Source organism: Strongylocentrotus purpuratus, unplaced genomic scaffold (genome assembly GCF_000002235.5).
Source record: "Strongylocentrotus purpuratus isolate Spur 01 unplaced genomic scaffold, Spur_5.0 spur5_scaffold_15, whole genome shotgun sequence".
Lineage (NCBI taxonomy): Eukaryota > Metazoa > Echinodermata > Echinoidea > Camarodonta > Strongylocentrotidae > Strongylocentrotus > Strongylocentrotus purpuratus.
The window spans coordinates 18,875,368-18,891,350 of record NW_022145600.1 but is presented as its reverse complement, the minus strand read 5'-3'; the positions used below and the strand labels follow the sequence as shown (position 1 = coordinate 18,891,350).

General features: G+C 37.4%; 1 long non-coding RNA gene across 2 annotated transcripts; it reads left to right on the top strand.

Annotated features, from left to right (window-relative positions):
- The first annotated feature begins 1,428 nt into the window (after positions 1-1,428).
- LOC115924072 lies at positions 1,429-5,272 on the top strand. Of its 2 annotated transcripts, none has more exons than XR_004064164.1 (5): positions 1,429-1,630; positions 2,503-2,650; positions 3,352-3,653; positions 4,535-4,693; positions 5,114-5,272. It is a non-coding gene; the product is annotated as an uncharacterized LOC115924072 (long non-coding RNA). The 2 variants fall into 2 exon arrangements; XR_004064163.1 differs by having other exon boundaries at positions 2,498-2,650.
- The last annotated feature ends 10,711 nt before the right edge of the window (positions 5,273-15,983 follow it).

Below are 15,983 nucleotides of genomic sequence, written 5' to 3'. Positions count from 1 at the left end.
GGCCTATGCATATTAGAAACAATATGTTCATTATTCTCGATACGCAGCCATCGAAAATCAAAAAGCCGTAATACAGTCTGGACGTAGACGAGAGCCTGGACTTGCAGAGGGACAGGGGCAGACTGGGACCGAAATTCGCCCCTTAAATGCTGGTGCGAGTGCCCGGAACAAATCATTTTGGAAATCTTTAGCAGGTGAAATTTTATCATGAGATTTAATTTCAATAGGTTCGTTTTTGGTTTCATTTGTTCAATATCTATCATTGAAAATAGATAAATAAATAAATGAATAAAAATTAAAAAATTGAAATAAAGAAGAAAATAATATTCAATGTAATAAGTCCTAAGTGGTGATACCAGCAATACTAATTGCATATTTTTTATAAATATACCTGCCCTCTCCCACCCAAAATAAAAAGACTCCTCTCAATAAACCCAAATAGCAATTTTGACCCCACATCCATATTTGAAAATTTTAAATTTGCTTGCTTTTTTCTTTTACTGATTTGATTTATGTGTGATTTATTCACTGAAACGTTTTTCTTTTATATCGCAGGTCTGAGCTCGGTTGTAGTTCTCTTTGCTATTGCGGTGGCCTGTTATATTATATTCCATGGTAAGTTGATATCAGTTTAACTCTACAATTCCTCTTTCTTTGACTGAGCAAGGTGGTTTGATGCCCGGTAAAGGACATACGTCCTTGAGAAAGATGTATATTTGCTCTTCTCCACTGAAATGTTAAATGGGCACCCTGTAGGATAAGGACACGTGATAGTCCACTGTGGTTGGATCATAGAGTTATGTGCGTGTGTAAATCTATCTGCATTGGATTGGCATTCCCGCGCCCGTAAAGGGGCGACTGGCTGAAATACTCCCCATTCATGCGAGTGGAGTGGAGAGTGTACAGCTTCGCAGTACGGCTAGGGCAACTATCTGGTTTAATAATCGTCCTTCAGTTTTAATAGATATTTTAACGAATCGGGAATATTTTGCTACACATTTTTGTTTGCGTGTTTTTCTTGATTATTCTCACAGAGCCGGGAAAATGTATATCGTCACCCTGTCGAAATGAAGGAACTTGTCACGAGCATCACGGGGAGTACTCATGTACATGCAAAACTGGCTACGGAGGCAGCAACTGTGAGATAGGTAGGCCCATGCTCTACATGTACGTAGGGTTCATCATATTTATCATTATTTTGTGTGTACTTATTCCAGAATACAAAGCAGAAACCATGAGCAATGTCGAGTGTCGAGACATATTGGCCCGAATTCACAAAGCAAGGTTTGATCTCAGACCAAGGTTTATGTACGTCATATGACGCGTTTCAGGTTTGAGTTCAGACCTTGGTCTGAAATTACATTTCACAAAGCAAGGTTTGTCCTCAGACCAGGTTTATGTACGTCATCAGACCCGAAATTAACAGACTGCTCAGATAGGAGGTTTGTAATTTCTCAAACCTGGTTTGAGAGCTATCAACCAATCAGGATGCAGCACTGGGTGGAGATAATTTATGCTCGATTGATTTCATCCAAATAATTCACCGCCAAAACAATCTGCGATAGTATCTGGTCAGCCCGATTTTAGTGCAATTGAAATCTCTCAATCTCTCGATCCTTTCCTTAAAATCGTAAGTATAAAACCTGTACATGTAGTCGAATCCATACTCTTCACGTTTCTGACATTTCAATATGTGATATGCTTTATAACTTTCCATTTTCCATGAAATGTTCGGTGTTTACATATCCGACGGCCTCTCAATTCCAGAGTTCAGGGACTGAGTCCGAGGGAGCTCGAGTCCAACGCCCAAGGCGGCGGCGGAGCTCGCACCCTCTGACCCTGGGCTGGAGTTGGGCCTAGCCGGGCCTACAGTAGGCTATATCTGAGTATGTCAGTATGACTGTCATGTTTAATTTCGTCTTGTTGTCAGCAATGCCATGACACATGCCAATTAGAATAGGCCTAGACCTACATTAGTTATTACAAATTCATGATAATGATAATAATACCAGGCTCTAGCCTAGTATAGGCCTGGCAATGATGTCCATCACTTGACTTGTTTCACTGACACTGGTACCTAAATAAATAGAAATTGAAATGGCATCAGCAATGCCAATGTTCCCCAAAATGAATCACACTGACAGGCATAGACCAAAAGCTTCAGTCTCTCTATATCACCGGTTGTTCGCTGAGACTACGTCTGGCTCCACTAGACCTCCGATTATAGAATGTCAACAAATGTCAGTTTTAATATTATTTTTATTAAAGAAATGACCCATATCACTCAGACGGTTATTTTTGTCTATGACTAGATCTAGTATGAGTCATGACAAGCAAAGCTTAGTTTTATTAAATTTAGATCTGGTTCTGATTGTCTTAATTAACTGGCTTAGTCTCCAGAGCAAGGATCACCCACAAAGTCACAAGCACAAGTAATAACATTTCTTTAATTTAAAAACATTGTTTAAACATTTGTTTAATTTTATCTTCACTCTAGTAAAGATGGTAGAAATGCAGCTGATTCAGCATAATGAGCTGGTGTACCTGGAGGAGGAGCTGGAGCAATATATAGCAGCACAACCGGGCAGAGGCCTCTGAGTCTGAGATTGGGAAAACCCGCTGGATGATGAGCCTTTTGTTTTAGATTGAGGTAGGCTACTTTGAATTCAAATTCTGTATTGGGAAAGTTGCTGAAAACATGGCCAAACTACTTGATGAATATTGTTAACATAGCTATACAAAAAAAGGGCTTCTGTTGTAAAATCCAACCCTAGTGTCGTTATTAAAATGCAGAAATATTTCAATTCATGTTGACCGCCTAAATTCACTGTTCGTTTGCCCCGCTTCGCTGGTCTACCTACGACCGTGCAAGCCCCCAATGCTATACACATGTGCATTTACATAAATTTATTCAATTTCTAAGCATTTTCTGTCATATTCGATAAATTGATAGATTAGTTATGATATTTATTCTTTTACATGGTACTGTAGGTGATGGAAGCATTAATGTTCATAATTTGGGTGTGGGGCATTTCCCAATACTGTTATTTGGCTTTAATACATGAGGAAATTATTCAGATTATGTGTTGGAAACAGGTTTGTGATTTCTTGTTTTGTGTCAAACAACTTAACTACTTAAACTTATTTTACAAAAGGTGAAGCCGTGAAGGAGATTAGAAAAGGCATAGACGATTTTGTCTTTTACGTTAAATTGATTCACACCACATCTAGAAATCAGGATTTTTTTTTTTTTTAAGTGACAGTGACAGTTGGGGATGTAAAAATATAATAGCATAAACCAGCAAAAAAATGATTTATTTGAATGCTTGTTTTTTAATTTGTTTTAAAAAGGTAATTCGATCTAAAGGATGCACCGTGAGGAGGTGGCATGCCGTGTCATATTCATCTGTTTGCTGAATGGAGAGTAGTGAGGGATGTTTCCGAAGCTGTTGTCAGAAGAAAGGGACAAGTCATGAAGTTTCCTACAAGTTACAACAAGGCAAATAGTGACTACTATTCAGAAGCAGTTTTTCCAGTACTGCAGATTTCCAAGAGTTGCTGTTGATGGGACACATGTTTACATCAGGAGCCCTGGTGGGGCAAGAGCCAGGTACTACTTCAATAGGAAGAACAGGTACTCCATCGATGTTCAGGTGAGAATAAATGAATACATCATGACTGGATCCAGCACGGCTTTCCCTTTAGACCTTTTTTTTGTACCTTGCAAAATTTTCACATTAGATATATACACTCTCCAGTCTTGTGTGTTGTACATCCATGCTAATTCATTGGTGACCAATGCAAGATTTCTAGTGGCCAAATGGATATTAAAGTAATATTCGCGTACAGGTACTCATTTCACTGCCTTTGTACACAGTTAAGAATATCCAATAAATAGTTAAACTTAAAAATCCTAACACTCGTTAATATCTTTTTAACGAAAGGGAAATTTGAAAAATAAAAACTTGTTCCATCCTTCTATTGGCAATACGGATATGACCTCTAGATTTCTGATATTTTGTTGATGGCCATGGCAATTGGGCCACTGTTTTTGCCATTGATCAATGAAAGAAAAAACAACAAAGAAAAGCATGTAAATTGATCAATGGCAATTACCACTATATATTTTAAACTATAGAAAAACAAACAGGTTCATCTAATAAAAAGATGCGAGAGTGGGTACCCCCTCCCCCCCCCCCCACACACACACACAAAGCATTTGTTGTTTTAGGCTCGAAATGTTTTGTTAAAAGTGAGATTATTTTTGTTTACATTGTTACAAGATAAACAATGAAAACATGAGTTAAAAATGAAGAAATACTTCATCAGTCAATAAATATAGGGTAATTAGAATTTTCTTCCAATTTTTGTTGTATGAATAGATATTGAAAAGCAATTATCACATATTCAACTGCATTTGCATTAATTACCATAAATAACAAGTGAAATTTATACATTTCACGGCCTATCTGAAGTGTGAAATGAGTGAGTTTTCATAACTAATGAATGCCAACATGTTATTTCATATGGACAGGTTGTCTGTGATTATGCTGGGAAAATAACTAGTATCGTTGCAAGGTGGCCTAGACTGGTAGCAGCCACGATGCCAGGATCTTTTCTGAGTGTGCACTGAATTGACAGCTTCATGCTAGGGCATATGAATAACAGTTGATTCTTGGAGATAGACTATAGGGTAGGTAGATTATTTCTTTATATGAAAACATTTGTTTATTCTTTTTCTTAATCAATCTTGTTTCCTTTTTTGTATTTGGCCAACATGTGACATGTTAGGAATGTTCATTTGGTAATATAGTAACAACTCGCATTAAGTAATTAATTCAAACGAGCTCATGTGCTTTTAAATTTCAGTTCACAAATCACAATTAATGTTTTTGATATCTGGATGCAACTTGATTAGTTTGTTGTCAAGTGGAACCTCATAGTTTTTGTATTAGTGACACAGCATTGAATAATTCCTGATTATGTGTACAATACATTGTATCCTTTCTATAATATTACCCCCCCCCCACCCCCCTCCAAGAAAAAAAATGAACAAGTTGAAATTAAGAATATTGTTTATGATATTGTTTATTTTGTCCATTCAATTTTGCAGGTATCCATGCCTTCTCTGCCTCATCAGAAGCCATTTCTTCATTCAGAGGGTCGACCACAGATGTGCTTTAAAGGCCATCTGTACTAGTTCAGCCAAAGAGGATTAGACAACCCAGCGAGGTCACTGACGGGAGGCTATCTCATCAATTCAGTTCTCAATTAACATAAGAAATAGAGGATCATGGGGGATTAACAGGCACAGATTGGGGAAGTTTTCTATATAGAGGGAGCTAGTAGCTAGAAGTAGTACAGTGGGGCTTTAACACTTCACACACAAAAAAGGGAGATGTGTGATTTAGCGCATATTTATTAAATGCAAGGATGAGGACGTTCCATGCCTCATCATTACTTAGAGTATTTCAAAATACGGCCCCTCCCTGGTGTTCCCACAATACTTCGTAGTTATGCAGCATTACATCAAGAACCTGGGTGTTGAACTGTTGATTATTTATGAATATTTTTGATGTTATGTTTAGTTGATAAGTATTTGTTGTCACTCTGACGGTATTGTAATTAAGTGTTCTCTATAGATTAAATGCACCCGATTTAACTATAATTAGCATTGTATACACTGCTGAGTTGAGGGGTGGGTCAATATAAATTATTTGGTTGGCAGCTAGGGGAGAGTATTCGAACAAATATTATTTACTGTACTAAGCGAAGTCAGAATTAAAGAACTTTGATGTGCAAATTTGAATTTTCGTCACCCATTTTGTTGTATTTCTGATTTTCTTTCTGCTAATAGCGCTACAGTGAGACTTTTAATTGGCCTTCCAGAGCCTCTCTTAACCTCTAGTGGGCTATATTTCATATAAGCATGCTACAAAATTTACAAATGTGAACTGCATTGTTTGAACAAACGGTAGATTACTATTGTGTTGTATGCTCAATTATTTATGTAAAACATGAAAATACAAATACAATATTCTTGCTTTCATATATTTACAAAGATAACTGAAATAGATATGTGTCAGATTATCTCTCTCTCTTTCTCCCTTTTTTTTTTGGGGGGGGGGGGGTGCAGATGTGTGTGTTTGCAGTTTGCATGGTTTTGCATTATGTGTTTCATTGCAAAAAAGAAGAAGAAGAGAGAGAGAGAGGGGAGAAAGAAAAAGAATTAATAGAGAGAGAAAACAAAAATGGGTATAGAAAGAGAGAGGAGGGACGGGGACAGAGAAAGAGACAGGGAGGGAGAGAGAGAAAGATGAATAGAGAGAGAGGGGAGAAAGAAAAAGAATTAATAGAGAAAGGGAGGGAGAGAGAACAAAAATGGGTAGAAAGAGAGAGGGACGGGGATAGAAAAAGAGACAGGGAGGGAGAGAGAAAGAAATGATGGCCATAGAGGAATTTTTTAAAAATTAATATTATATGGAAACAAATCATTTACCAGTTACAATTTTGATGTGAAAAAAATAGCCAGTTGGGGAAACAAACGGGGAACTAGTTAAAATAATAATTGATTGACCATTCTAACAAAATAACTATATAGATCTATAGTAATTAACAATTGCAATCAAATTAATTAATATATTAATCACAATAAAAAACTTAATTCATATTAAATCATTATTATTATTATTATTATTAGGTAATTTTATTGATAAGAATTTGTAACCCCCAAAACAATAAGACTCTTACAGTTAATTTAAAAGAGCCCTTGACAACCTTAGATGTATTTATCTAACTAAGGTTTTCAGGTGCTGATGTCAATTTGTTCTGGGTCAGATTGAGTGCTTCACCAGCACCACACAAATGTGAGTACGTGGTGCACTTTCTGCATCGGCGCGCCAGTTTGGTTCGATTAATTTATGAAAATGCAATTCAAAAGTTTATTTCAGAGATGTTCTAACCATCATCTTTTCAAGATTGCTCATTAAGATGTCCGGATCGTACTAAGAATGCTTAGTTTAACATTTTTTTCAATTCTTAACATTTAAACCCTAGCCCATAAAAATTATGTTAGAAACCCTATGGCTGAGACTAGTTTTACAAACCTTGGTCTGAGGTTTGGGAATTACAGACCAAGGTTTATACAAACCTTCCTTTGTGGAATGGGTTTGAGGACAAACCAAGTTTTAGCTCAGACCAAGGTTTGTACAAACCTTGGTCTGATCAAACCGGGTTTGTCCTCAGACCTCCGTTGTGAATTCGGGCCATTAAGGAGACACTATGCGATAGCTACACAGTAAAAACGCTGCTTAAAAAAGTGATGTTCACTTACAGTTGTACACTATCTTCAACAACAGTTGAACAAATTGTAAACAATGTTGCTCGAAACGAAAGTAATTTTGTTAAACATTCGCTGTTTAAAATTTAATGACTGCTATATTTACTAGAGAGCTTTTAGACAGTGTTGTTTACATATGACGTCATGTGTCACGTGCCAGTAAAGTGCGCGTTGGCTAAAAGCTTTGTTTCACATCATGGCCGACCAAGCTGTAGAAGTGTCGTGGATGAGTGGAAACGTCGCCGGACTGTCGATCACAAGGTCCACGGTTCGAGTCCCGCCGCGGCACTAATGTCCTTTGGCAGCCTAGCATAGACGGGTAATGTTGGAGCGCCTTGAGGACCTTGCAAGGTCGGTACGTGCGCTATATAAGAATCCAATAGTATTATTATCATTTAACAACAACTCCTTTTTAAACAACTTTCTTTAAACAACCCAGTTGGTGTAAACAACCCCCCACTGAACAACAGCTCCTTTTTAAACAACTTTCTTTAAACAACCCAGTTGGTGTAAACAACCCCCACTGAACAACAGCTCCGTTTTAAACAACCGTCTTTAAACAACACCGGTTGTTTAAATTGTGATTTTAAACGAGTTGTTCAAAATGTTGATCAACTAAGTGTTTAAACTTTAAACAACTCGAGTTGCTTAACATTTTAAACAACTCTTAGATCAGGTCACCCGTTAATCCAAAGTTGTTTAAACTTTTAAACAACATGTTCACTAAAGTTTTAACTGTGTATGACAACAACCGTCCTCCAGTTTAGATATTTGACTAAATCAGGAATATTTTGCTACATATTTTGTTGGCGTGTTTTTTTTTTCTACTCATAGAACCAGGAAAATGTACATCGTCGCCCTGTCAAAATGGAGGCACTTGTCATGAGCATCACGGGGCGTACTCATGTACATGCAAAACTGGCTACGGAGGCAGCAACTGCGGAACAGGTAGGCCTATATGCAGAGTTTATTCCCTGTGGCGTGACATTTTAAAATAGTAAAAACACTAATTACTCCCCTTATTTCAACCACTCTGAAGAATCTATTTGGTATAGAGGGGTATAAAGACATACTTACTGGTAAGAACTGTTGAAAAGAATAAAGTTATGTTCAAAACAAATTAATTCATTTCTACGACCATTAAAAAAGTATGACTGTTACATGTACACGATTTTTTTAACACTCTTAGGACAATAGCGATGACGTTGAAATTCAAAATGAAGTATTTGTAATTATTTTGGGTGTATTTATTCCAGACTACATTGCAGAAACCTTAAGCCTTGAAGAGTGCCAAGACACATTACGGGAGCACTACGAGAATCATCTCTTTAACATTCACACCAAGCCGTGGGATCCAAAACATGACGTGGACCTAGAGAAGCTCTACACGACCGTCAGCCTCTACAAAGAAGACAACAATAATATTCCGGACAATTCCTTACAGAAGTCAACCTTAAATGGATCAGTCAACGACATATTCCAGACTAAAGTTCGTGGATCGTTGCCCAAAAGAATTGTGTTGCTTGGGGAGGCTGGCCGGGGGAAAACTACAGCTGTAGCGAAAATGGCTTATGATTGGGCAAATAAAAAAGAAGACTCCCCTTTAAAAAATGTGAAGTTGCTCTTTGTCTTCAAGATGAGAAACATGAATGCCAAAACAGGAATAACTGAAGCCATTGTTCAGTTGCTGGGGAGGAAATTCAAGAAGTATCAAAAACAGCTTGAAGATTATATCGACTCCAATGAGAAGGATATTGTCATGCTCTTCGATGGTTATGATGAATTAAGTGGAGAGCTAAATTGCAGCGTTAGCACAGGTGACGTAATTGATATATTGTGTCAGCAGAGATGTAAGCGATGTCGGGTCTTGGTAACGTCTCGCCCCGTGAGGAAAGAACACTTCAATTCGAGAGATGTTTACTACTCCAAGATGGTAATAGAAGGATATTCTCAACAGTACGCTACAGATTTTATTGATAAATTCTTTTTATCCAGTGAAACAAAAGGAGCAGAACTGAAGAAATATTTGGAAGAAGACATCGTTACCAACGAAATGATCGCCACGCCCCTTTATTGCACTATGGTGTGTTATTTGTGGAACGACGGATATATTCATGGTAACTTCACCCGAACGAAGTTGTTTGATTACATCATGGAGTTCTTGAGGACACACCTGAATGCCAAGGATAAACGAGATAGAGAGATCACGCAAGATTTGCTCAATGACACAGTTGTTTCGGTTGGGCAAGTTGCCTTTAGGAAATTGAGCAACAGGAGTGATCTGAATCCATTGATGTTTATCACGGACGATTTTAGTGAAATTCATGATGATAAAGTAAACATTGGCTACTTACTTGGTCTGTTAACAAACGACACGAAGATGGGTAGTGACACCATCATCCACATTGAATTTTTCCACAAGTTAGCGCTGGAATATTCTGCAGGAAGATATCTTGCAAGTGCCCTCGATGAAGGGAAAATCAGCGAGATTGGCTTTTTAGGAGACCGGAACATGAACGAGATCTTTCAATTTGCATCAGGGACATCGGTTTCGGCGTGCCAAAAACTTTTGAAATTTCTCCTTGAAAGTTATCAGTTCCAAATGATGGGTGGAAGTTTCGAACACTTTATCTTAAATTTAATTAGCGAGGCAGGAACTTGTGCCGAGGATTCTGAAACGTATTTGACACGTATTTTTAAAGATGGAAAACTTCGACTGGTAGAAGTTACAGCATCAACAGTTGTTGGATTTGAGAAACTACCAGGATCTGTGAAGGAGAAGGTAATAGAATGGAGACGGAGTGGAGGGAAGGAGAGGGACACAAGAAGAGGGGGAATGGGAGGAGACGGGGAGATAAAGCGAGAAACATGGGAGAGAAGGGAAAGAGTGAAGAAAAAGAAAAGAATGGATGCGAATCAAAAGTTTGCCATGGTCTAGCATGGCCGGCGTTGTCCACTTATCTAAAATTAAACGAAATAAATTCCTTACTCTTATAAAAAGCCTCATCAAATATTATAATGTCTAAACAAAAACTAGTCCATACCCCTATGATTAGTGTGTGGTAGTATCGATATTCAATGATCTCATAAGAACTGTGATACATTTTATAAACAAGATAAAAGGAAATGTTATTTCTACGAATAATGTCGTGCTCGACAGTGTCATTTTATTGCAACTATTTGATATATGTAAGTAGAATAACCGTTTTTTTTAGGGGATGGGGATAGGGGAGGGGTGGAGGAGTGGGGGACAGTGTTCTATTTAGAATACACAATGAAACTTGAACTTGAGATAAAAACTGCCTTCTTGTTAAAGAAATTACACTGTATTTCTAAACATTCAATTTTGGGGTTCGGTAACTGACTGTTTCAATAGTTCGTAGAAATTCTTTTTCTAGTCGGGATTCCATTTTACTCAACGTGCTCAACGAAACTTATTAATACCCTTTTCACTTTAATATTCGTTGTAGATTACTGCCATTGACATCTTTAGAATGGAGTGCTCTCCAGACGTATTTGCGAGACTATGGAACAGCATGCATACTTGTATACACCTCACACATATGGCGATATTTCAGGGTGTTCGACACACCTTCTCGCATCAGATGGAGCCCCTGTACTCTGTCAAAAGCTTCTCCGCTACTCTACAGATACCTGAATACTACGTGCTAATCATGATTTACCTTCCGAACCTCAGGGAACTCGTCATAGAACCCTATCGCCTTTTTTTCCCTGTACCGGGCTACGGTGTATTACCGCTCTTCACCGACGATCCAGAGGTACGGTTCTTTTATGTTCACACTCATCGTAACTTTTACTCTGATGAGACACGTTATTTCCATAGCTACAGGAATGGTTCCTGTTGCTATGATAGGACGTGTCAAGGTTTGTTTTGATACCGTCACGAAATTACTATTTATCTTTATTATTGTCTTTTCCTATCTCATTCTTTATCTTTAATATTCTATCAACTTCTCTTTCTATCTTTCTTTATGTATTTCTTTGTTTTTCCTGCTATCATTTTCTCTTTCTGTTTTTCTTATGTTTTTCTTTGTTTATCCATCTGTCATCTTCTCTTGTTTCTTTTAATTTTCTATTATTTATCAATTTCTCTCTCTGTCTTTCCTAATGTTAGTCTTTGTTTTTCCTTCTTTCACTTGTTATGTTATTAGGTGATACGTACGTAGTAATACGTATCACCTATTGATTTCGTCAAGATTTTCCTTTATTAGGTGGTCTGTCGTAGACAGATCACCTATTGTTTTCGTCAGAATTTTCTTTCTTTATTATTAGGTGGTCTGTCAACGACAAACCACCTATTAGTTTCGTCAGGATTTTTCTTTCTTTATTATTTATTAGGTGGTCTGTCAACGACAGATCAGTATTGTTTTCGTCAGAATTTTCTTTCTTTATTATTATTATTATTTTTTTTTATTTTTTTTATTTCTCCGCACTTTCTTATTCCGAGGATAACTCATGATCAGTTTAGTCAATTTCGTTCAATTTTGGCACAGTCATAGTTCATTGCCATAAGACGTGACAGCAATCTTTTCAAGGTCATCAAGTCTTCATGACGTCATCCAGGCGCCATTTTTTTGGTGTACTTTCAACTCATGATCATATCTTCATAACGGAAAGGCATTTCTTATTCATATTTATCATGATTTAGGTCAATATCCGTCCGGTCAAAATTTCAAAATGCTCTAAATCGTCTCAAATCCATTTTGCGTACGTTTTAGGCCATTTTAAGCATTTCGCAAAGAAAACGCTTCCTGGCATTTTGCAACATAAAATCGCCAAATTTTCTCTTTCATCATATTTGGCATATATTTTTCCAAGCATTTTGATACCTTGTTCACCTTTTTCTGACCATTAATAACGGAATGAGCGTCTATACATGTCCGTGCGTGCAAGCTCTTGTAATACCTAGCATATATGGGCAAAAACATGCCTATACAAAATCCATTGTAGCTCTTTAGGATGCAAGGTGACCCCAATTTCGTTTTCATATTTTGATAGAGTATGAATCGGAGATATGATTTCATGTCTCATTTGACCCTAAATTAACTCATGACGTCATAATAATGGCCTCCGAACTCAAAATTTCAATTTGCATATTATGACGTCAGCATATTTTTGGAAAATTGATTGTATCTCTGTAAATATTGATCGATTTTCTTCCAAATTTTGACTTGTTCTAGCTGAGACAATTCTCTACAAATGCAGTTCCACGATTTTTCATTTTGACAAAGGAATCATGGCGTATTTTTTGCGATTAAAGAAAGGCATGTCAATTTTTCACATTTTGCGTGTATTCTCTATGGGACATGACTTTTCTCAAAACTGGATTCTACATTCCCGTCTTTTGCGAGCAATATCTCCGTCGTTTTAGCTTCGTTTTCGCTGAGCATCGAGTATGTTGTAGCTGATTGAGCTATCACGACTGTGCCTTTTATTTTTCAATCAGATGCCGGGATCATGCTCATATTTTACTTGCAAAGTGGGATTTGAGAATTTCATTTTCCGTTCACGTGTAATCGCTTTGGGAAATGTTTTGGTATATCGGTAAAGCACTTGACTTCCGACCTCGAGTACCCTGGTTCGAGTCCGAGCGTCTCCAACAATTATTTCTTCACTTTTTTCTCTTTTTGACCTTTCACTGTACCATCTCCTTTGATTATTAAATCACGTAGAATCGCATATAATGTAATAAACAACCCTTGTTACTTTATTATTACCCTGTTTTCACTTGATCCATTACTGTTTGCGTGTAATCCCTATGGGAGATGACTTTCTCTCAAATCTGGATTCTACATTCCTGTCTTTTGCGAGCAATATCGCCGTTATTTCTGCTTTGATTGTGTTGATTTTCGAGTATGTTGTAGCTAAGACTATATGCTATCTAAATCAACCCTCATTTTTTCATTAAGATGTCAGGATCACGCTCATGATCATGATGATCATCATTATCACAATAATGATAATCATCCTCATCAACATCATCATGATCATGATCATCATAATCATCATTATCATCATTATCATCGTCATCATCATCACCATTATCACATCAACTGACAAATAAAAGGTACATTTCAATTGCAAATTTTTGTATGGTTTCTTAACTACGAGAATGATAGCTTATAAGTAATTTATATATCGGTTGTGTAGAACTGCCATGGACACGATGAGTTTTGACGCAAAGATAATCCCTCCTTTAGCTGCGAGCCTGTTCTCTTTCATCTGAGCCATCCGCCACTTGAGCTGTGTCGCCCCGATGGTGTGCTCTATCACTTGTCGAAGTCTTGTTATATCATCGTTGAACTGTTGCTGCTCATCAGGGAGGCCGTGTCAAACGAACCGATGACCAACGTTGCGGTGGAGATTCCTGTAGGCAGGGTCCCCTATCGTTATGTATCCATCCGGGAGGTTGTCCAGAAAGTCCATGAAGGTCCTGCTCCATTCAGTGGCGGTCTTATCATGGGTTGACCTGGGGAGTCATTAAAAAAAAGTAAAACATTGGAGATTAGGTGGTGAATATATATAGAAGCAGTTTAAAATAATTTACGTGGTTTGACTTATGTTTAATTTGTGTTCGAAATTTTTGGATGTTGATTTCTACTTTGGCTTTGCTTAATCTCTATATTATTTTATTACAATCAATTATATGGACTGACATGTTTCAGATTAGAAATGCGTGGTTGAATAAAATTCTCCACCTAAATTTGAGTATTAACAGTAAACTTCACAAACGTATAACAAAACTTATAATTGAGTTAGGTTTAGTAGTTTACAATTTGTCATGGATGTACTGAAAGCATAACTCACCTGTAATGATGTGACGAACTTTGCCGAATTGGTCGGTTACATACTGGGTATTGAGAGAGTCGCAAGACTTCCCATGCCTGCCGCAAAAATATGCGTTTCCCGCATGGTCAGGCCGCTGGATCCGCGCGATGTATCCGTCAATGTAGAGGATAACATTCTTTACCTAAAACAATCAATTGAAAATGATATTAGAATACAACAAATCTATACAAAAAATGTATATGCTTGATAAGGAGAAGGGGTGAGAAGGAAGGGAAAAGGGGGAGAGGGGTTATGATAATGGACACGCAGAAAGAGGTGATATTATTATTTAGAAAAGAACCAATCCAAATTATAAAGCCGGTATCAAAATATGGTAGGGTGCTCTTTTTCCCGCAATGTGCTGATTTATATCATAAAGGTAAATAGGCACTAGACTTATATAGAAATATATTTAAAAAAAGTAACAATTATAGTACATTCATTTGATTTATCCCACGTCACAAACACACACACACACAAACGTAATCTCTTTCTCTCTCTCTCTCCCTCATCTCTCCATCTATCTTTCTCTTTTACTTGACGATATCACCAAAAACTAGTATACTATAATAGGCTTATAGACGTCATAATGAAGTAGAATATTTGCATAGAATAAACTCACTTCGCCATCCGGATATCGAAGTTCTGACGACAAACGCTGCATTTCGTCATGTTGTGGTAGCTGTATATGGTGCCGTGCAATGTCGAAAAGGAAATCGGCTACAAGATGGGTGTGCCGGAATGCTGCTGATGTTGACAATCCGGCACTTCTCCCAACTTGCCGGTAGTACCCACCTCCTGCTAGATAATCCAGTAATAACATTACCATTTGCTCCGATTTCCCGATTCCGCGGGGCCCCGCCCCCCTCCACGCATTGAATTCGGTTCCCAGCTCTTCTATCTGCCCTTCGTCAAGGCGCAGATAGCTTTTCGTGGATTCTTCGGTAGAACACGGCTTCCTTATTTTGTTCGGCTGACGCCGAACTTCAGCTTTCAACATGATTTCACAGTTCGAAAACGCAAAGCTACACAAGATCATGTTATTGCATGTGATCAGCATCAATATATGCTAGGCTACTCTAATTTAGCAACACTAACACTAACACCGAACTGGAAATCAACATTTGCTTAATCCCTAGGGGTTAGTGTTAGTGAATAGGACATTTGTACGTGAAATACTTACACCAGCCACAAAGGTCGGTTCAGCAGACGACAATTTGGCAAAATCGATAACACTAGCTACCGGAAGTTGACGATATTTAGAGGTCAAAGCCTTAACACCAGCTGATTTCAAGTTGGGTGTTTAGGCTGGTGTTAGTGTTTATTAAACACTAACACCAGCCCTAAACACCCAACTTGAAATCACTCAATGTATGATAATGGAGTCAAGTAACATGACGAAAACTGAATAGATAATGATAAAATCAACTATGAAAAATAAATTAAACATTGTATGGTAATGGAGTAAAGTAACATTTCAAAAACTGAATAGATAATGATAAAATCAACTATGAAAATAAATTAAACAAAAAAATAGGAATACATTTACTGAATATAATATTGTACAAAAGAACAACAGTTTAGAATTAATGATAATTGTAAGCATTGTAAAATGGAGTCAAGTAACATGATAAAAATCAACTATGCAGAAGAACACCTTATCATGTGAGATTTTCTTTTAGAGCTCTCTTAAAGACTGCTAGGCTCTGTGCTTCTTTAAGTTCAAGTGGAAGATCATTCCAAATTTCACTCCCTAAATAAATGAATGACTTCCTGTACAATTCTGTTTTACATT